Source organism: Vidua chalybeata, chromosome 3, assembly GCF_026979565.1.
Source record: "Vidua chalybeata isolate OUT-0048 chromosome 3, bVidCha1 merged haplotype, whole genome shotgun sequence".
NCBI lineage: Eukaryota > Metazoa > Chordata > Aves > Passeriformes > Viduidae > Vidua > Vidua chalybeata.
In genome coordinates this window covers 105330570-105352094 of record NC_071532.1, presented here as the reverse complement: position 1 = coordinate 105352094, position 21525 = coordinate 105330570, and positions in this window count along the sequence as shown.

The following is a 21525-nucleotide window of genomic DNA, read 5'->3' as shown; positions in this document are numbered from 1 at the left end:
GCAGCCTTGCTCTTAAATGTGCGCTGAATATTGTTGCATTCTGCATAGATGAAAAACAATCCACCTCACATATACTTAGTGCTGTGTAGAAAACTGAAAGACTTGGAGTACAGCTGATATCCTGGACACAGAAAAGTCAGTATCAGAACTCCCATGGTGCTGAATATGGAGGGATTGTCTATTTCATCTTGAGTGTCATAGAACAGCAAATGTGTTGGCCAATATATTTAAAGAGAATAATAAATTCTGTCAGTGGGAAAAAAAGGAAGGAAGGAAGGAAGGAAGGAAGGAAGGAAGGAAGGAAGGAAGGAAGGAAGGAAGGAAGGAAGGAAGGAAGGAAGGAAGGAAGGAAGGAAGGAAGGAAGGAAGGAAGGAAGGAAGGAAGGAAGGAAGGAAGGAAGGAAGGAAGGAAGGAAGGAAGGAAGGAAGGAAGGAAGGAAGGAAGGAAGGAAGGAAGGAAGGAAGGAAGGAAGGAAGGAAGGAAGGAAGGAAGGAAGGAAGGAAGGAAGGAAGGAAGGAAGGAAGGAAGGAAGGAAGGAAGGAAGGAAGGAAGGAAGGAAGGAAGGAAGGAAGGAAGGAAGGAAGGAAGGAAGGAAGGAAGGAAGGAAGGAAGGAAGGAAGGAAGGAAGGAAGGAAGGAAGGAAGGAAGGAAGGAAGGAAGGAAGGAAGGAAGGAAGGAAGGAAGGAAGGAAGGAAGGAAGGAAGGAAGGAAGGAAGGAAGGAAGGAAGGAAGGAAGGAAGGAAGGAAGGAAGGAAGGAAGGAAGGAAGGAAGGAAGGAAGGAAGGAAGGAAGGAAGGAAGGAAGGAAGGAAGGAAGGAAGGAAGGAAGGAAGGAAGGAAGGAAGGAAGGAAGGAAGGAAGGAAGGAAGGAAGGAAGGAAGGAAGGAAGGAAGGAAGGAAGGAAGGAAGGAAGGAAGGAAGGAAGGAAGGAAGGAAGGAAGGAAAATTCTGCTCTTTTTTTCCCTCATTGGTTTGAGTGTCTTCAGGCTGAAAAGACAGAAATCATTTAGTTAGTATTTAAAGAATAGGAAGAATGAATAAAAAATGTATTCTGGGAGACAAAACTAAGATGACAAAATCTACAGAGTGAGTCTAAGAACCTGTATGGGATAAATGGACAAACAGTAAATCACTGACATAATCCAGTATTTTGTGCTGTTTTCCCGCCTCTTTACTGAAATGCAGAACACAGCCTGAGCACAATCTTTTCTGCTCAATGTTAGCAGAGCCTCATTTAAAGTATTGTAATAGAAATTAAGTATAATGGTGTGAAGAAAAGGAGAGATAGCTTCACGCTGAGTATTCAGCCAAACCTTCAGCAGGTGAAATCTGCTCAAACATGCCATAGGATAGTGTTGGAAAAGCACAAGGAATCATGGCCTGGGAACATTCCAGTATTGACAGATATATTACTATATGACTTTCCACTCTCAGTAGCAATGATTTCTCTTCAGTTTAGTTTTTTCTCCTTGCTAGAGTTGCAGTTTGTGTTTTTATGTTCTGTTAAATATGGCACCAGGAGGTAGCAGCTTCCTCAAGTAACAACAGGGCTTGTATTTAAAAAGAGATCATAAATTATATGGTCAGGTGCACTGAAGGATTAACTCACAGAAATGACACAGGGCATGATTTTGCCTAAATGTGCTGTAGTTCTCTTAAGTGGCTGTGTGCAAGTGTTGCCTGGGACCATACTTGTCCTGCCATGCATCACCATGGCTATATCACAGCATTTATGTTCTAGGTTCCCAGAGGGAGTCCAGCATCCTGTGTCAGGTTCTTTGTCTCCCTGTACAGTGCATATGGAGAAATGAACATACCAGAGGGGTATCCTTTAGCAAGTTGCTGCCCAATAATAAATAAATAACTACTGGTTTGGTAGGCATTATTTTGCTAGATGGATAATTCCTTCTTGAAAAGATGGATTTTACTCTATTTCGGTTTATAGCCCAGTACTTATGGATGAAGTGGCCCTGCTCTCAGATCTCAAGAGGAGGTTTGTTAACATATTAGAATAGTAGTGAGAATGCCAACCTTATTTATTTATACTCTGGTTTTATAAATGAGCAATTGTAAGGAAAGACTGGAAGTCCTTTTACTTCCTTCTGCTTCTCTGCATGAATCCACAAACTCTGAAAAGAAAAAAAAGATGACATTTTTATTTACACATGCTCTAATTTTTCTCTGTATCATGTACATTTTAAAGGACTGGCTCTATTCTGACTGTTTCTGCAATACTTTAGCTCAGTGAGGATTTGTTTCAGTTAAAGCCTATAAGTGTAACTTTAATGTAAAAAGACCGAAGTAATTTTCATATTTTCACGGTGTTCATTACCTTATATAAACAGAAACCAGATCTTGTGTTTGTTTTTTCATTATTTTGGATTCCAGAAATAAAGAGTCAGTCTATAATTTTCTTAATAAACATGTGACAGAAAGGACTTTTACATAGTTTATTTTGACTTTTTATTGTTATTCTCCTTGCCCTGAGTGACATTTCCTTAATGTCCTCACATATTTGAAACACAAAAGTGTTCCTTGTCTCAAAAGTGTTATTAAGTGCTTTGCTTTTTTTTTTTTTTTTTTTTTTTTTTTTTTTTGCATTAGCCTCAGAGCTTCTTAGTCTTCTTAGTCTTCAAAAGTCCACATGGATTAATTATAATGCAGAGGGAAAGAAAATTAATGCACTTCTTTTTCTAGGAATGTACTATATTTTGAACAGTCTGACTCTTTTTCTGACTAGAACTAGAGAATACTGCATGGCTATCACCAGAGACTTAATGAACATCTTTCTTGTTGGAAAAGACTTCTTCCTTCTTCCTTAGTTTTAATCTCCTCCTTCCTGTCTGTGGCAGATGGCTTTATGCTGATGAGGAAGAGACCTGTCTGGTTCTCAACAGCTTGTACCAGCAGACCAGCAATGCTTTTCCCTGCAAAATTCATTTTATGTAATGAATAGAAGGCAATTATTATTTTTAAAAAAGGGGAAAAAAAAAAAGAACTCAATGTTCATCAGTAAAACATACTCAAGAAAAACAGATACTGCTGAAATACTGATATGCCTGTGTCTTGTTAAACTCTTCATTGGGGTGAAACCCTTGTTGATTCTGTAGGGCCTTGAGTGGGATGTATAAAATACTGCAGCTATGGTGCTTGTGGGACAGTTATTCTGATCAGATAGTCTAGACCAAAGCTTTTAACTTCTCAATGAAATCATTAAATGTTGCAGGGAAGTAGATGCTTATCACAAACAATTAAGCATGCTGTTAGGTCAAAAGCCTGACTTTGCATTAAAAACAAAACAAAACAAAATTTAAAAACCAGCTTTACTTAGCTTTCATAATAAACAACGAATTTCAAGACAGTGAGACATTTGAGCAGGAGTCTGCTATTGGCCAGCATTATTATCTGGATGCTGCCAAATATTAAGTAGCATGACATGGGAAACCCAACAGGATATATTTTTCATTTGAAGGTTAGATGGTCTCATATTCAGTTCTAATCAGCTGACTTTTAAGAATATTATCTTTTGTTCTACTTTTTAAGTTTAAATTTAAAAATAGCCCACCAAAATTAGCTGACTAATATTGACTTTCAAGACCTAGGGTTTATTCCAGTGTGTTGAGCTTTTTTTAAGAAAAAGAAGAAATCTAATATCATACTTTTATGGACAAAGTGTTCAGTTTTTGGGACAGCCATTCAGTCTGCAGATAAAAACCTTTAAAAAATAATCATATGCAATAAAATATTGTCTTCCAGAAAATGAACCGCTAACTTATTATATTTAATATGGACCATTAATGTTTTTTTTGAAATATAATTTTCAACCTGTAGTAATCAAAATACAGAAAGAAATGTTTTACACTTATACCAAAATGTCATATTTATTTAGCTTATTTTATTAAAATTATTCTCATGTTATTTAAAGCCCAAGGAAAGGCTAGATTTCCAAGAGAAAAACATGGAGATCCTGATGCTGGAAACACAGCATGAATTTAGGATAAAAATAAAATTCCAAATTTGGCTTGACACAATATAATCTACTGGTTAGCATTTATGTTCTATTGTCTTGTCAAGGATAGAGTGTTGGGCCACCCAAATGCTGTCTGATAACAATCCACTAGATATAATGACTTTCTGGTGAATTTCTCACATGCTGCAGCTAAAGAAGATTTTAATCTCTTCCACATGACAGGAGGCTTTGAGTTCAAGTAGACCCCAGGTAATGCAGCCATGGTATTTTGTTATGGCCACTGTATTTTGTAGTGGTCATGGCATTTGTGATGTGAGTATGGTATTTTCCCATGTAAAATGTAACAAATGTATTTGCTTTCTTAGCTGATTCTTTCTTTTATGAACACCTCCCCAAACCTAAAAGAACCTCAAAAACAATGAACCAGTCAACAATCAAACAAAAAAAACCCAAAACTCCAAATCCAAACAAGAACAAAACCTAAACAAAAAACCAAAAAGACAAATAATAAAACTTCTCAGATCACTGGGATTTAAGTTTTACCTTTCCCCAAAAGATTGATTTTGCTCTTGCCACATTCACATGCCAGAAGTATACTGTATTGATTGAACATCTACTGCTTTTAGCAGTTAATAAATCCCAAGTTAGTATTTACTGGCTTACAAAAGAGAGAGACACACAATAACATTGCATATATTAATTGTGCTTTTAAAATTAAATGTCGGTAGCATATCAGAAAGGTGGAACTATTTTCATTAATGCACCAGGTTGACAGCAAGTTGTGTTAACAAAGTTCAGCAAAATGTCTTCAGTGTCCCTGGGATGTTCATAAAAATAAATTAGCCTGTGAAGACTGCATGCCTAGGGGAATTCTAACACATCTAATTGTACCAGAATGCAAAGCAAGCCAACAGGTTTGCTGAGATGATTAACAGTTAACTGGGTTTGGAATATGAACAACTCTTTTGCATACCCAAATTTATTGTAATTTCTTTAATTTGACTACAACCTGAGACCAATTCAGAGAAAAGAATGTTTATTTATCTTAGTTTTGTTTTGGGTTGTGAATGAGATCACTTTTTTTAACTACATGGTTTCTGACCACTGACAGCACAGCCCAAAGTAAAGGTGCTCACTGATACTGAATAGATGAGAAAAGACTGGTTATTACATCTCAAAGAACTGCACTGCAGAGTATTTGAGTCTGGGCCTTGATGTCAGTAGTCAAGATGGGAAAGGTAATTGCATTAATTAGCTTAACAGGAAAAGTCTTCCAAAAACTTCTGTCTGTTTCAGAATGAGATAAAATATTTTCAGGAAAGAAATATGTGGACCATTTGCAAAGTAGAAATCTTAGTTGAAGGCTGCAACTCTGAATCTCAGTTAGCAGGGCTGGAGTCAGCAATTTAAAAGTTGGGTACCCAGAGCAAGGTGATCAGTGAGGCTCTTTTTAGAGACAAGACAGATGTCTTGTACCATTTTTCATTCCCTTTCTGAAACAGGCATGTAAGGAAGGTGATCTGAATTACATCAATTGTTATGCTGTTCTCTTTGTCTTCAAGTACTGTAGCAAGAGCATAAATGGCTAAAGGGGAGCACTCAACTGCTCTTCAGTGAGATGACTTTCACCCTGACATGGGTCATTGATGCATGAATTATTATAGCATTTATTGTATCATATTGCAGGGCACATTATTCCACAAAGATGGATCAGGATTAAGTGACTGCCAGTGATCTGAACAGGTGGACATCATTACTTTTGACAGTATTCTGACCTGGGTGCAATAGCCACTATCCTTTATATTCTTTTCATTCTGTCCTCTAGAAAGTAAGATAGAAGCAAAAAAAAAAAAAAAAAACCAAACAAAAAAAAAAACCAAAACAAAAACAAACAAACAAACAAACAAACAAAAACCCACCACAAACTACCCAACTAATTAGCAAACTAACCAAAAAACACAACATAACCAAAAAAACAAAAAAAAACAAAAGCCAACACCTCCCCAAAATAACAACAACAACAAAAAAAGCCTAAAAAACCCTGAAAGAACCACAACCCAACCAACCAAAAAACACCCCAAAAATCCCCAAAAAAACCAAACCAAATCTGTAATCCTGTGATCAACCCAGGGATCAAATATCAAAATCAGTTAATACACACACAGAGAGTTAAAATGAGATCAGATTACCAGGAGTCAAGAACATCTAGGAGCATAACAAACAGACCAGACTGCAACAGACCCATTATGGAGAGTATCCTGAATATATATTTTTAGAACAGAAACTGTCACAGCTGATTTTTCTGTATTATTGCACAAGAGGATATTGGGTGACACGCTCAATACCATGACACTTCTATTTTCACCAAATTAATATTTTTGGACACATGAAGTACCTGACCTGACTAAGAGAGTAAATTGTTATTGTTAAGAGTTGGTGGAAATTTTGCTCTTCATAGTGAAAGATGACCATGGAAGGAAACAGGTACAAGCAGAAAAGGAAGAGAACACACAGAATAATAATATACAGTATGCTTGGTAAACATGGAATTAAAGGAGGGGAGGGGGACCCAAACAGAAAAATCATGCGCATTAGAAAAATTTATGTAAGGCTAGAATTTTCATTGACCAAGGTTGTGTCTAGAATATATAAAGTTTCATAACTCTTTATGTGGAAGACATTATTGCAGCAAAACTCAGAAATTGTGTCAGCAGTGATATTTATGCTTTGAACACAGTACTAAAATTGAAGAAAATTCTGAAAAGGCTCCTATAAAACATTCAGGAGCTGGAGAAGCAAAGTTACAGGCCTGCTAAAATGCTCAGACTATTACATTATCCATAAGAATGATAAGAGGTTTGATCATACTATGTATGTTCTTTCTAAGACTGAAAATATCAGATATTAAAGAGTTTTTAATGTTGGAGTCAATGGTTTGAAACTCTACCTCCACTGCTTTTAAACACATTTAAACCATGACGATCAGGAAGAAAAAAAACCCCAGTACTGAGTAGAATTTTTAATTTATGAAGGAAAATTTTGTATTTGATATGAGCTTGGGTGCTGAGGAAGAAAATACAAAATTTCTTTCTACTTCAATGAAAAACCCGTGCTTCAACAATATTACATGGAATCAGATTAACAGCCACAATGGGGCTGACATCAACTTCCTTACCTTCTACCCTCTGCCCAAAAGGAATGAAAGAAATGGTTGTAGCAATTTTAAAAAGTTTGATGCTTTAAATATATATATATGACATTAAATACCTTAATTTCCCTCCATTCAGCACCTTTGAAGATATTTTAGCAGTGTAATGGCAGAATGCCAATTCATACCAACCCAAATAGGTAGAAAAAATTGCTTGCTGAAAGTACCTCCTCTTCTCTTCAGCTGGCTAAAATAGCTGCCCAGTTCCAAAATGCTGTAATAAGGTGGGATAAATCCCATCATAAAAATAATTCAGTGGAAAATAATCCATGAGAAAGGGTATGCTCTGTGAAAAAAGCACTTACCATCATACATTGGCTGTAATTATACTTTACTTTTCAAACTGTAATGAGCAGTGGTTCATATAAATGGTAGGTTAAAAACATGGATAATTTATTTTTATTTCCTTCGGTAATCATTTTGATGTATGTGTTGTTTAAATGTTGATATATTATCTGCATTGAATTTGCATCTCTGGTCATTGGTCACTTTATTGCAGTCTCTCAACTGGAGACATTAATGCTTGGAGACATCCAATAGAGTAGTACCTCTACTTTTTGACACTTTTGTCCCTCCTCCCACTTTCTAGTTTCCAAAATTCCAGAAAGAGTTATATAAGAGGCACATGCCTACAAAAAAATGTTCTGAGAGAGGGTACCAAATGGGGGAAAGTGGGAGTGTAAAGTGACAGAAGCATAAAGCTGCTTTGCTTGTTTTCCAAAGCCGGGGACAATGTCAAGATATAAACCCAGGTAATCTGCACAGGAATGGTTGCCTTTTGGGAGACATGGGACTCTAAACAGTTCACAGTTGGAGTGTTTAATATAAATTGGTCTGTAATCTAGACGACATTTTTACCTCTTTCTTGGGATAAACAAATTCCTCCCAAGTGGGGCCAGAACTAAAAGAAATTCACTGAGTCAACTACATCTGGCACATGCTCATGGGAGAAGTTGTGATGTTGGGCTGCTGGGAAATGCATAGGATCTAAGGGAGGGTGTGCTGAGAAAGGATGGATGAGAAGTAGATGAGATGAGAACATTATTGTGAAATCTTCTCTTGGGTATCATGAAAGCTTCCTACATTTCTGGTTCTATATATGAGCTTATTTTAGTGGAAAATGAATCAAAGTGTAAAAGACACTGAAGGCTGGTACTCCTGTTAGTATCATGGAGTATAACTGAGAAGCCTTTTCTTTCATCTTTTCACTTCCTGAGATTCTAACCTTAAATAGTTAAGAAAAAAAAAATATATATATTATTGTTTCCCTATCTGAAATTTCTTCACCTTATCTCTTTCTTTGCTACCCTTTGTAGAAGGATGTTAGACTGTGTTTACATTAAGACTGTCTGTTTAACTCTCATGCATTGGAGACATCTGCATGGTAGCTTTGAACTACCTGCTTTCTACAGCTGTTAGGAAGCGAGCCTTGGCAACACAAAGTGTGCTATAGGCTTTAAAGTGTGCCCTTGAGATAGAAGGGAGGACAACATAATAAACCTTGACTACCTTCCAGATTGGAGTCAGAATTGTTGCCGCACAGAATGGATGTTAATTTGTCTCTTCGTCTATTTTCCTGCTGCTAGTCACTTGTAATTGCTGTTTACAGACCCAGGTTGGAATGAGGTCATCACTTTGTCCCCAAGCTTTGGACTATTAAGCAGAGTTTCTTAAACTGGGGTTGTCAGGGGTTCTGTCACCAGCTATCTTCTGCCATGCAGCACATGCCCGTTCTCAGTCTTATATCTCTATCTCATATCTTAGCCTCATCTGCATAAGCTAGGTTATAAAAACACCACAAAAAGGTTATTTGCTCATTTCTCATCCACCTTAAGAGTACTCCCACCATGTTTTAAGAATGTCTTCAGTAAGTAGCTGGTGCTTTTTAAAATTTTCTTCAACATTCTCCTCCTTTTTCTGATCACTTTAGGCTCCCTGATTCCTTTTCTAGGGTAAAGTGGAGTTAAACTAAAATCTCTTATGTGATAAAGAAAGAAATAATTCTAGATGTTAAAATAGGTTGTCAGAAATGTTGACAAGTGTAGATAGAGTGTGATTTATGGACCTTTAACTTTTTAAATTAAAATCTTATATCCTTAGGTAATACAGTACTGCTGGTGTGCATTGAATTCTCACACTGCATTCCAAATTATCTATAGTACATTAATTTACCATAGATCTGTTTCAGTTGTTTGAGTAAAATGGACAAGATAAATTGAATTAGTCTGAAGTATAAAGTCTGAAGTATAAGATTGTGAGGAAAGTCCATGAAGACTGTCAGATGTAAGAATTAACTGCTATCACTTGAAATATTACTTGTGGAAAAGAGACACTGGAAGACAGAAATTTGGATACTCTGCTGGCTGATACAGTGGATATCCTGTTCAGAGACATATATTTTAGGGGAATTTGTAGCATAGTTTCTTTTCAGGATGTCTTAAGTTGTACATGGAAATTTCAGAACGTAACAGAAGTCATATAAATTTGGGCCAATAGCCCATTAGATCTGGATCCTGCCAGGCTCATGGCAGAATTCAGAGTTGTAGGCCAGAAACCTCAGGAAATTCAAATTTTATAACATCTACCCACAAAGAGTTTTCCTTTATATCACTCTTAATTGTGAAGCTCCTAATATCCTGAAGCATGACAAAATAAAAAATTTTGATTATTCTAAATTTTAACTTTTTTTAATTCAAGTGAATGAATTTTAAGTTCCAGTTTTATGTGCTTATGCAGTCCAGTCATAGATACTGCAGAATACTTGGACAGGCTGTTTTTGATTTTTTTTTCTCTGCAATGTGGTCAATAGAGAGCACTTAAAGTACTGTGGAAGGCCTTTTTGCAAACTATTTTTAGCTTAGGAGGATCAATAGTTTTGAAAAGGGATATTGAGGAAAAATAAAGGTCATTCAAAATTATTTTAGGTCCTGAAACATTTGCTGAAATTAAAATTTAAAAAGAAAATTACAAACTATGACACAATGAAGAGAGAAAACATCTCTCTTTTTATGGTTATTCTTTTTTCTGTAAAATTTTGGACTTGATCTACCATGATTTTTGGAGCTTTTCAGAGGAAAAAAGAAAACAAAACAGATAAAATATTATTTTACCGATTAAGATATGTTTGGAGTAGTAAGTACTTTATATGGCTTTTTGGGGAGTTCCAATGTCCCTATCAAACTATAGCATCTAGATGCCCAAATAGCTACAGATGAAAGTTAAAATTCTTCTACGGATTGGAAACTGGTGAAGCTGTAAAGTGAAAGAAAGGCTAAAGAGGAAAAAAAAAATCCAAACAAACTCAAAACAGGTCACAGCTGGATATCCGAGGATTTCAGCCAAGACTGCATTATTGATCATGCATTGTTAGTTGACAGAGAAAGCTGGTCCCTTAGGCTGTCTTTACAGGGGGTAATTATGAAGGCATTTCACATCTTAGATGTATGAAAAGGCTGTTCAGAAATACTTACCTGTTAACTTCTACTGAATGAAGACAAAAAATTGGGTTCCTAACTTAGACCTCACCAGTACATCAGATTTGAGGGATGAGCTGATGTTAAGGTTATTTATTAGAGCTAATTTCCAGTCTAACTGGTTTGATCTTCTCCATTGCTTTGCTTTAGAACAGCTACACTCTAAGTTTCATCAGAAGCAGACTCCTATTATGTTACATCATTTTCTCCAAAAGCAGGCAGGAAAACCATGAAATAAACATGATTATCTCTGATATTTCCATATTTTAGTGGGGAAAATAGCAGAATGCACTAAAAGAAGCCCAAAGAACATGGAAAAATGTCTGGCGTTTAATGTATGCAGCTCTTTTTGAAGCCAAACAGAAAGTATTTAATTGGGAACACGTCTTTCCCAGTCAACCCAAAACATATTAGAGACTAGGATGGAGAGAGATGATAAATACAAGAATTAATTTTGAAGTCAGTTAAGGAGCTACTGATCAATATAATATCTAGCAATGTTCTTCTGTGACATCTGAATCCCTAAACATGTAATTCCAGCTTCATTTCCCAGTGTGGTGCTTTGTTAGGTGAATGTATTTCTCCCTGAGATGGAAGTCTGCAGGAGGAATATTATTAGGTTTGCTGTATAAACTTTTTGTTTAAATTCAAATTTAGACAAGCAGGCTCCTCTTCTGGAATCCTCAAAGGCATTTACTTTCTACTTTAACTTTCTAAGAATGTAGGTTTTAGGAACTCTCTAGAGGCCTAAAATTTAGGTATAAATTGAAATTAAATGAAATCTATAAGCTAGCAATGATTTAACTATGTATATATTTCTGAAATTCTGGAAGATGAAGATCCTACCTGTGCTTCAGTAACCACATAAAGTGAGATATAAAAATTGCCTCTGGTTTGCCTTTCTCAGGATTCGTATCTCATTTTATTTGTTTAAAGTGTAACTAATTAGAAGTTGCGGCTTTCGTTCTTCTCTCTGGTCTCGGGCAGATCGGAAGCCCGGCTAGCACTGCCCTTTGGTGAGAGCGGGGCTGCTGCGTGTGCAGAGCTCTAAGGCTGAGCTTCCGCGTGGGTTTGCCGCTTTTCATAGCTGGACGCTGAGAGGAGACAAAGGGACGAGGGAGGCACACCTTGCCTGCGTGGCTGGAGAACGTTTATTTCCCGCGTGGCTGCCGCGATGGCTGGGGCAGCCGTCTCCTAGTGTATGCATGGTCAAAATGGCGCCAGGCAAAGGAAGCGTGGGGTTAAATAGGGGGCGGGCACACAATGGGGATCTCGCCAAATGGGGACAGGCAACATGGGAGAGATGTGGACCATGGCAACCTACGGGAACATAACAGAGGTGGGTACAGGGTTCTGGGACAAATAGGATAGCAAGGATGGGGTGACCGACACAGAACTTTCAGGAATGAACAGGGGGTGGCTACAAGATGGACATGGGAAAGCTCCTATGGCAGACAACCTGGAGCGAACCACTGTGAGGGGAAAATGGGGGTACATAGAACCGACTAACTAACATTTATTAAAATCCCTAACTGAACCAACCCGACATGCAGCAAGAAGTATCATTGAATTATAAACTAATTCAGAAACCTCCTAACCTTATAGTATTCTGATTCCTTTTACCCACCCCTCCTCACATAAATGAATCTACATTTTCTATGCTAAAAGGAGAGGAAAAGTTTATCTTGGGAATTGTATTGGGATAAATCTCTTTCTGCAACAGGTGACAGAGTTCTCTCTCTTGTAGAGTTGATTACATAACCTAAATGTCTGTGCCATGGTAGCCTAGACTGTGAGAACTGGAAAGAAGTTTGTGGAACTCTTGATTTTCTTCAGTGTCCCTCTTCTCACAAAATCATGGTTTTTTTAGTGTGGAGGGAGGTAATCCCCTTTTATCAGCATTATCATCTTTTATCATCCATGGCTGTTTAAATTCAGGATTTTTCCATTTTGTTCCACCTGAGTGGAACAAAAGGACCAGAACTCGAGAAAGAATTTGGCTCCTTTTCTGCTCAGGTACTTCAAGACTGTGTATATGTTCAGAATTTCAATGTCTGTTATCAGCCAGGGTTAGACACATTTTTCCCTTCATCTAAATCTAAAAATGCTGAAAACACCTTGAAAAATGTTTTGCTATTTTACTTTTGGTTCAGAAATTATGCATTGCTTGGATTTGTGTACCGACAGATAATGAGGGAACATCACACAATATATGATAACAATAACACTGAAGTAATGTGAGAAAGTCATTTATCTTTCTGTTTCCACTCTGCCTGTGAGAATCTGAAAATCACTACCATTCCCATTAGAATAAATATTTTGGTGGGAAACATTCATTTGAATATAAAGGACTGAAGAGTTCAGCTATTTCCTGTATGCACAGAAGTTAGATGGGAAGGAAAGAAAGAGATGAAGTACTGCTACTTATCAGCAATATAAGCTGCATCTTTTGAATGTTTTGTCAGTATTAAAATACCTTATGTTTATTGATAATCTCTTTGCCAGACACATTTTGTAAGTCTATTGCTAAGAAAGGTGTCTCTTATTTTCCACGTCTCTCTCTCACTTCCCCATTTCTTCTAAATTGCTCAGCAGCTTGGAGGGATCTGTCAGAAATTTCATTAAATTTTCAATATTTGCATGTTCAGAGAGAACTAATTAATTTTAGAAGAATTATTAAAATATTTTTTCTTTTTGTCCTTTCTAATGTTGATATAGGAATTAATAATAATTAATTATGATCTCTGCACAAATTACATTGAAAACTTTTAACTCTGGTGATGCATCTAGCTCAGGCACTTAAGGAACATGTTAAGGATAAAGGATCTCAGGCTCTCTTGTGAGAGATCAGAAACAGAAAAAATACCCCTGTCCCTTATGTATTTTTTTGCATCAGTTAACATGAAATTAACAGGGATCAAAATCCACTTCTATGGATATGCAAATTGTATCAGAAGGAAGAGAGTAAGGTGAGGTCTTCCTGTCTTACATCTGGGATTCATCAATGATCTGGAACATCTTTCTGAAGGAAGCACCTCACTTTCTGAAAAAAATCTTAATGTTGTCACAGAACTGGGGTGATGTGCTCTTCTTTCTGCTACACTGCAGTGTTGACAAGGGGCTCCACTCCAGGTAAATCAAACATTTGACCTGACCTTAACCTCAATTCTGCTCATTTCCATGTCTAGAAAAGAATAGATGAAAAGAAAAAAGATGCCAAATACCCTTCTCTTTCCAAGTCTGGTAAACTTTATTATTATTTTTTTCTTCTTTATTTTTTAGCCTTGGTAAAGTAACATACTTTATTTCAGAACGTAAGAGGGAGCCCAAAACCCTAATAATTGCACTGGTTTGGGGACTAAATGGAGACAATGCAGTACTGCAACTTAATGATCCAAACTTTACTGGCTAGAACACTTGATTATCGTATATTTCTTCCTTACTCCAAAATTTATGGGCTGAATGAATCCCTTTTAGCTGACAATCTGCTCTGAGTTCCAATCTAATAAGAAGATATTTTTTTCTTCAGCTCTGTGGTTCCAACCTGCCAAAGCCGTGACACTATCTTGTCGGATCTGACTTTGTGAGGGTAGTGCCACTAATTTGCCATGTCAAGACAGACTACAAAACAAAAAGTGATGTTTACAAATTTATCACAGAAATCTCAGCTCTGATAATATGGTTTTGGCCTGCTAAATTTGAGTGTGCCCTTTGAAGCTTACATCGAATTTACTGTCTCAAAGTGAAAAAAAAAATGCAAAGAAAGACATGAGCAGCTGCACATTTACTAGTATTTTGCAGGAATTTCTCAACTGTTTTAGACTAAACTCCTTGCTGAACATTGTTTCTTGGGTTTCTAAGGACACCTTGTATTGGCATTGAGAGACACAATTATTCTGCCTGTACTTGCCTAATTCATATATCACTTGACAACTGCAGATGCATAAACAAAATGATATTCTTAGGTAAATTGATTTGCAACCCAAGCTGCAGCTCAAATTAACTATAGATAGGGATATAAATAAATTCTAAAAAAAACCCTAATCTTCTGTTTCAGTGGAGAAGTAGATTTACTTTTCATTTATAAGTTCTAACTGTAGAGACAACCATCCCCCTGTGTGAAAGAATTTCCAGCGAGAAGCAAAACTGATTTAAAAACAAACATTGTTTTCTCACAACAATACCCGGAAATCTTACAGTGTTCATGACTGTGCTCCTGTTCAGCTACCTTAAAATATGAAGCTTGACCTGGTGCTTTAAAACACCTCTCACAAATGAGACATGAAGATGCTATACTGGGAGTAAAAGCTAAATGAAGTGGCGATGGTGGTCCATTAGTTAGCCGTTTCTTCACTAAATCTATACTTATGACTCAGAATGAAGTACTGTATTTTAGATGAAAAGTAAAACAGAGGTCCCTGACCATTTTGTTTCATTAAACATCCAATGACACTTTTAACCAAAGCAGAGGATGTTAAGTTCAATGTTCTTACAAAATTCCTATCTGGATAATTACATCCTGCTCTGCTAAACTTCCCCCTAGAGAAAATTTAATTAAAATGATTCTATGTCTCCCTGGCACAGAGTAGACAGGTGCCTGTAACACAAAATCCACCAGCACAACTGACATAAATTGATATTCTTCTGTGGCAAGGAGAGCGAGAACAGAAGCATCACTTTCTCCTTACCAGAAATGGATATTCCATTTTATACACTGGGCACATCCACATTATGCTGCTGATAACAAAGTGCTAAATTTTTTTTATATCTGCCCAGAATTTCTTTTAAGGAGTAGGAACTTAATTCATAGCTCACAGCCCTTTTGGCAATCAACTAGATTCTTTACTAGGTTTTATTAATGTTATAAGAAGTGATTAAATAGGTATACAGAGAAGAGGATGGGGAAGGCACTTTTGCAATGCAGCTGGGAATCTGCAACACAGACATCAAGAAAATCTTTTGCATTAATAATCAAAGAATCACAAAACCACTGGGGCTGGAGGGCACCTTGGAGATCACATAGTTCAACACATCTTCCAGAGCAGGATCAGCTAAAGCAGGTTGGTCAGGACAGTGTCCAGTCATATTTGAGTATCTTCAATGATGGAGAGTCCACAACCTCTCTGGGGTACCTGTGCCAGTGTTTGCTCTTAAAGTAAAACACCCTGTTTTCCTTCTGTTCAAACAGAAGTCCCTGTGCTTTGACTTGTATTTATTACTTCATGTCCTTCCCCTGGGCACCACTGGGCCCGTCTCCAGTTTCTTTACTCTCCCATCAGGTATTTATACACGTAGATAGTCATTCCCTGAACATTCTCTTCTTCAGGCTGAGAAGTCCCAGCTCTTTCAGCCTCCCCTTTTACATCAGATCCTCCAAGCCCTTAAGTTGTGGAGATTGGCTGGACTTGTTCTAGCACATCCAGCTGGCCTTGCACTGCAGCACCCAGGTCTCGACCCAGAGCTCCAGATGGATGTCCCTAGGGCTCAGTAAAGACTGATAAAAGAATTTACTTTCTTGTACTTCTTTCAACTGGGCAGATGATCATCCCCTCTGTTCTAAATACTTCTGCACCCACTGCAAAAGGTAAATAGTGGTTTTTTGGAGGAAAAGGTTGATAAACTCAAGGACGAGATGGGCATGTTCTCTGGACTTCATATGTCTTGCAAATATTTTACTAGATCCTCTTCCATATGACTGTCATTCTTTACCAGATCTTAACAACAGCTTAACCTTTTAAAGCTTTAATTAAACTGTCTCACCAATGGACACTTAATGATTTAAAAGGAAACAATTCACCAATGTCATGTCCCTCCATTATACAGTACACATTTTAATGGTTTGTACTGAATCAGTTGCTTATCAAGACCTTGAATATCTCAACAATCGTACTACATTTTCTCAAAATAACATAGCATGACACAATGTGGTTAAAGTAGAGTGACAGCAAGAGCTGTGGCTTGAATGCAAATGCTGTGTTATACCATGGCAAAAAAATGTTCCACAAATCTAATGAGTCAGGCATAGCCTTGAGTCTGGATGATATTCAGCATAATGACACGACTCAAAAGTAATTGCCAAACAGTCCCTCATCACTCACAGAGCCTACTCAGTCATCTAGACCCTGTGCAAGCAAAACTCACAGTGACTTCAACAATGTAATGCCGTAGAAATGAACCTAAGATTATTCAGGAGAAAAAAAGAAGTGAAAGTCAAACAGAAAAACAATCACTTTAGAATGTATACAGCTTCCATCATTATAATATCTGTGCACTTCACAATCTTTTCCCAAAATGCCATTAAGCATTCATAAAGTAGCGATTTTATGAATGGATATCTGATGCATCCAAGGTCATGCAAGAAATGTGGCAAAGAGCAAAACAACCCTGGGAGACAAACCTTGTCCCAGGATAGAGGGAATTCCAGTAGTTGTCTAATAATGGCTAGGATCTGTTAATAGGTAATTTTATGCATCAAATTTTATCATTAAAATGCATCCATTTAAGTCTGAATCAATATTGATATTCAGTCTGATTTCCTTATTGTTATTGACAGTAAACTCCATCCTGAGATAAAAACTTTCCTAATAGCCAACTAAAATATGCCCTACTGCAGTGTTAGATCACTTGTGATTCTTTTCTTTTCCAGTTAATTATAATAACTGATTTTATTGATCCCACGCTTTTTCTGAAAATGTTTGTGCATGAATAACTCAACAATGAATACTCAGAGCAACCCTTCTAACCCAAAGATTATCTGCAGGAGATAACCAAGGATTAAAAATAGATATATGAATTTAGTGAATAACAAGATGACTCAGGCACCTTCCACTGGCAAACTACCAGAGCCTGTTCTCCAGCTGGATGTTGTGGGTTAGCCCCAGGCAGCAGCCAAGCACCACACGACGACGACCTGATCACTCCCTGCCTCCTGCAGTGGGAACAGGGGAAAAGCAAGACTAAAATAGCCCCCATGGGTCAAAAGGGAAGGGAAGTTCAGGGAAGGGAAGGGAAGGGAAGTTCAGGGAAGGGAAGGGAAGTTCAGGGAAGGGAAGTTCAGGGAAGGGAAGGGAAGTTCAGGGAAGTTCAGGGAAGGGAAGTTCAGGGAAGGGAAGTTCAGGGAAGTTTAGGGAAGTTCAGGGAAGGGAAGTTCAGGGAAGGGAAGGGAAGTTCAGGGAAGGGAAGGGAAGTTCAGGGAAGGGAAGTTCAGGGAAGGGAAGTTCAGGGAAGGGAAGGGAAGGGAAGGGAAGGGAAGTTCAGGGAAGGGAAGGGAAGTTCAGGGAAGGGAAGTTCAGGGAAGGGAAGTTCAGGGAAGGGAAGGGAAGTTCAGGGAAGGGAAGGGAAGTTCAGGGAAGGGAAGTTCAGGGAAGGGAAGTTCAGGGAAGGGAAGGGAAGTTCAGGGAAGGGAAGTTCAGGGAAGGGAAGTTCAGGGAAGGGAAGGGAAGGGAAGTTCAGGGAAGGGAAGTTCAGGGAAGGGAAGGGAAGTTCAGGGAAGGGAAGTTCAGGGAAGGGAAGTTCAGGGAAGGGAAGGGAAGGGAAGTTCAGGGAAGTTCAGGGAAGTTCAGGGAAGGGAAGTTCAGGGAAGGGAAGTTCAGGGAAGGGAAGTTCAGGGAAGGGAAGGGAAGTTCAGGGAAGTTCAGGGAAGTTCAGGGAAGTTCAGGGAAGTTCAGGGAAGTTCAGGGAAGGGAAGGGAAGGGAAGGGAAGGGAAGGGAAGGGAAGGGAAGGGAAGGGAAGGGAAGGGAAGGGAAGGGAAGGGAAGGGAAGGGAAGGGAAGGGAAGGGAAGGGAAGGGAAGGGAAAGGGACTTTCTCAAACAGATTAATAGCCAATCACTTTCTGAGCAATGTTTACCTTCCTATCAAAACCCTATTCCCTATGTTTTTGTTGGTGAGCATGATTTTATATGGCATGGGATATCCTTTTGGTCAGTTTGAGTCAACTCTCCTGGTTGTGTGCCCCCTTCTCCTCTCCCCCTGAGCTTATGGTGTGCCCCTTGCTGAGGGGGCAGATTTGGAAAAAAAGAAAGGCTTGACACTGTGCAAGTGCTGCTCCACCATAGCCCAGTGCCTTATAAGCACTTAGTCACAAAATCAAAGCACAGCATCACATGGAAGAAAATTATGTCCATCACAACCATGTCCAGTGCACTATGGGATCTCATTCAAATCTATAAATTGTCCTAAAATTTAAACAAGGATGGGCATATCCACAAATCTACTGGAAACAGTCAGTCAGCTGAACTGTGTCAAATCTTGGCACTGTTTTTGGGTTTGTGGGTGTTTTTTTGGTTTTGTTTTCTTTTTGGTTTAGGTTTTGGATTTTTTTTATGGAGATAACTTTATTTGCCCACCTCTTTATTTTCTTTTAAATTAAGAGTTAATGGTATTCATTATTTAGCATTTTTCTTTTGCCATTTTAAATTATAGGGAGAGGAAGTTTGATTTTCTATTTTAACAAAATATAATAATATTTCACTACAAATTGCTAGGATTTAATTTGTCCTCTTCCTGCTATAAATGTTTCTAATTTTTAACACAGATCTTTATCTTAAATTCTAAGCTTTATGACTTTAGGCTATTGCTGGAAAGGGACTTTATTACAGGATCGTCACATCCCTTACTTTGTAAACAAATTGACTTTCTTTCTTGTTTCTGTTTTGTTTGGCTGAGTAATTGCCTGTTACTTTCTTGCAACAGTTCTCCTCATTGCAAAGCCTTGTTGCACTTTTTAAAATAAAATTGGTGGACTGACCTTTTTGTCTATGACCACATCCTTATTTCCTTTTAAATTGAGAGTGAACCCTTACATAGGAAAGAGTAATCAAGGAACAGAGTTTTATTTATTAGCATTGATTCTACAAATCACCTGGTGCAGCAAACAAACTGTATGGGCAATACAATAATTTAACAATTCTCTTGAATCTCTGAGTCTGTCTTCTGTCCCTTGCCTGTGGTACAAGGAAAACAGAGAAAACAATGAGCAGCAATCACTTTTCTTCACCCTTTTGCTCCTTTATGGCTCACCACACAATAATGTAATTTACTACAAGCAGGGATATCCTCAGGGAACACTTTAGAGAGTGGGATCTACCCTTAGGCTTTTATGGGGTATTTTAAGGATACATTTTAGGGAGAAAAATCCCTACAGTATTATCCACTTGCGCCCTTCTTCTCTGCCTTCTGATATTAAAGCCATAGGTTGGCACCAAAACCACAACAATTAGCCTCAATTTGTAGACTGTGGGGCAAATGATAAGAGGTATTGTAAATCTAGTCTTAGGACCAATGCACTTTAAGATTGCTTCAAATCCTTATCTACTTCTTCCCAGAACATTGACCTATTGCTTTGTATGCAAGGCCAGCTTCCACAGAATTAGAAGCTGGTCTCTTTAAATGTCTCCTTACTCTGTAGAGAAAGATTAAACTGTTCCAGAGAGGTTCAAAAAAGGAAAAGGCTCTGATGAGGTGCATCTTGGAAGAACCAGAAGGACATAAGTAAGTACATAAAATACAGCGCAAAATGAAAATATTTATAAAACATGATACTAAGACCAAAAAAGTATTTCTTTATCAGCCAGTCTGGTTGGATATAAAAGAAATCTATTTCATTTAAGTGTGAAACTGTACTGTCAGGAAAAATTGAACCAAACTATTACTAGGAGTGAAAAATGATTTCCAGTGCCTACAGCTCTGTATATCACTGGAGGGATGCTGGGACCATACAAGTGGACCAACTGATATTTGTGGTAGGAATGGAAAGAAGCCTGGAGAATTTCAGAAAGTTTTTTATTCTTAAATGGTAACATGGAAAAGCTACATTTTGGTGGGGTGGGTTTTGTCCTTTGACAATAAGGATGACAATATTCTGGATACCCATTTGCTCTCCTCATTTTGGCAAGTTTTATATGAGTTCTTATTGGCAAGGCGTATTCAGGATATTTGCTTACACACTGGACCCTGTTAGGTTGGATTGACTAAAACCAGGCATTTCAGCACTCCCTTTGGAAAGCAGAACTTTAAGAGAAATCTTCTAGATGCTTCCTGTGCAAAAGAGATACTCTAGATAAAGTAAGAACAGTAGAAATAGGTTTTTTTTTAATACCTGGCAGTGCCAGTGATAAGCATAACTACAACTGAATAGCATTATCAGAGGAGTAGGAAATACAACCTAAATCTGAATGAGAGCCAAATATAAATCACTGAAGACAGGGAGATTAAAGCTGGTGACAGATAAGCTTTGGAGAAGTGAAAGTGTCAATGCTATATAAAGACACGGACCGGCTAGAAAGAGCTAGAAAGTGCATCAGAACTAGTGAACATTTTTTAGCTGTTGACCAGAGTTGGTAGAAGGGCCATTGATTCTGTAAAAGCAACATTATAAAGAGAAAAAAAAATGAGTTCTATGTCTAGGTGCCCTTTACCTTAAAAACTGAAGATTAGAAAACTGATCAGAAAAATATAGTATTGAAGAAAATGAATTTTTTAATTGCTTCTGGTGAGTGTCAGTGGTATAGTCAGTACCTAGAGGTTGCACTAACACAACCAAAGAGTCTAAACATTTACACAGACCTTTGGGCAAGGTTTTACTTTTTCCACAACTGTACTAACCACTAATATTTTCAAAAGCCCACTTGAAACCAGAACTTGTTTGATTTCTTCTTCATCTGTGCAATTTTGAGAAGGACAAGATTTGCAGAAGATTTGAAGGGAGAGAAACTTTTCCCCATATCATTTATACATCAGTGGAGACGAACTATGACAACTGGTGAGGAGTAAAGTAAGCTTTGACATAATATAACTTTTTAAAAAAATTATAGCATGAAAAAGTTTTTTTACAAGACTCTTTTCTCTTTTATATGAGAGATTATGAGAGATTTT